Source organism: Loxodonta africana, chromosome 3 (genome assembly GCF_030014295.1).
Source record: "Loxodonta africana isolate mLoxAfr1 chromosome 3, mLoxAfr1.hap2, whole genome shotgun sequence".
Classification (NCBI taxonomy): Eukaryota; Metazoa; Chordata; class Mammalia; order Proboscidea; family Elephantidae; genus Loxodonta; species Loxodonta africana.
Genome location: NC_087344.1, coordinates 135,985,112 through 135,987,257, shown reverse-complemented (window position 1 = coordinate 135,987,257; position 2,146 = coordinate 135,985,112). Strand labels below are relative to the sequence as shown.

Sequence of the window (2,146 nt, the reverse complement as noted above, 5' to 3'; positions counted from 1 at the left end):
TGTGTGCAGTTGTAAAACCCCAGCCTCGGGAAGTGAAAGAATCCGTGCAGTGGCTCTGGGATAAGTAAACTCCGAAGTCCCGGACGCGGGACTCATCGAAAATATATATTCCGCAGAAAAATTCCATCTTTTGTCACTTCTATGGTACTTGAATGTTGGCGCGGTCTATTTTAGGATTTGATTCGAAGAGGATAGAGGTCCTGGCGGCTCTGAGGAAAAAGCCCTCAACAGACTAAAGCTGCTTTTAAGCAGCTGCAAAGAGCCTAAAGTACACATACCGTCCCTGGGTGGGCTCGAACCACCAACCTTTCGGTTAACAGCCGAACGCGCTAACCAATTGCGCCACAGAGACACAGCGAATTCACTTTTCAAATTTATTATCTGTTGGCAGAAATTGTCCTTTAACCTCAGCCTGGTGATACCTTCACATCCATCTGGCTGTCCGACCCCGCGCTCTCTCCGGAGGCTGGGAGTACAACAGACACTTAGGCCGAGAATCATGCGGTTGGACACATTCGGACGGTGATACTGAGAACCTGAGCGAGCTGACACTATTTGGCCTCGCGCAGTGGGAGAGGCACAGTCGCTGCTCACCACCCGCAGGGGAGGAAGCGCCACAAACTGCCGCCCAGCGGGGCTAGGCGTTCAGAGGCCGCCGACATCCGCCCAAGCCTCCCGGCCCGCGTCCACGGCGTGGCCTCCCCACCCCCGCCACGCCCCGCTGAATGTCCCGGGCCTTTCCGAGGAATGGTGACGAAAGTGATCAACCACGTGCGGTGTCAAGTCCGTTATTGTCAGGGGCAACAGGTACTGATACGGAATTATGAAGAACGGAGCGTCAGAGTAAGCTTCATACCAGCCTAAAGCGAGCAAAGCTGATTGTTTACGAAGACTAACTAGGATGGTACCCAATTGTAGCTTTAATTTTAGATAGAGCTGCAAATCCGCTATAGCTTTGTTCCCCTTTGCGGGCTCCTTGCAAACTTGCATTCCAGTGGTCCCCCCACACTCCCTTTGGCTGGATAAAAAACTTAACTAAAGCTGTGTTTATTAATAGGCATGTTCCTTTGGCTTTCGGTTTCTATTTCCCACACAGCCTCCAGAGAGGAATGAAGAGCTCGCGGGGCTGAGGCTCCGGACCACGCAGTCAGGAAGGAGAGGAAGGGAAACAGCAGGTTATCTTGGGGCCCCGGGAACTTTCACTTGTGCTTAAAGAACTGGGAGAAAAGCACCCATGATCGTCGTGGAACGCTTGCTAATTCCAGTAGCAGGACTAGGAAGGTGCATCCCTGGAAAGCCTCGGTGAGACCTCATGGAATAGGTTGTAAGAGCCCCTTAGATCCTGGTGGTCCCATGAACATCGGGAGTTCCGCCTGGAGGAAAAGAGCTCAGGTGGACGCCATTCTCAGAGGCCCAAGGGAGGGTGGAGTCGCTCCCACAGTCAGATGCCGCCTCTGCGCAGCAGTTTCCATCCACTTCCCGGCTCCCCTCTTGTGTTCAGAAGCAGGACGCTGCCAGGGCCTGGACCCTGACTTGGTGAGATCAGCCCTGGGACCGAGGAAATCCATTCAACTCTCTGCAAACCTCACTTTCCTCATCAGCAAGGCGCCCAGGTTGACTTCTGTTTTTGCGGAGATATCTTATCTTTGGACAACCGATCTTATGCTTCCAGGGAGAAGAGTAGCTCACGGCTTTTCGTTATCCCGCCAGTTCGTTCCGTACTGAGCACGACTTCTAATTTCGACGCTTCAGTGTTGCCCCGCGTTTAGTGCGTTTTACTTGGTTTTCTTTGGATTCGGGTATGGCTGCTCCTGGAGCCATGCAGATCCCGGCGATGGCCTCGAAGGGTCTTGTGGGCCTTTCTATTAGAACTCTGCTCCTAGGAGCTACTGCTATTTCTGTTTGGCCCGTAAAGAAGAATGATGTCTGGTAGTTTCAATTTCCCTGAGACCAGATGGACTTAAGATTTCTTATTTTGGACTACGCCAATTCTGGAGCTATTTTGGGTCGATGGCCCTTCCTATGCTTGGGGGCGTTGGTGTTATCTCATTGTCCCTCCTATCAGACCCTGGAAGCCTCACAAAGATAGCTGGATTTGAAAGGAATCGGCCTCTTTTGTCATTCTCAATGTTCTATTCTAAACACT

At 52.0% G+C, this 2,146-nt stretch overlaps 1 non-coding gene across 1 annotated transcript; it reads right to left on the bottom strand.

Annotated features, from left to right (window-relative positions):
• Window positions 1–278: 278 nt before the first annotated feature.
• Window positions 279–352, bottom strand: TRNAN-GUU (transfer RNA asparagine (anticodon GUU)). Its single transcript has one exon. It is a non-coding gene; the product is annotated as a tRNA-Asn (tRNA).
• Window positions 353–2,146: the final 1,794 nt, after the last annotated feature.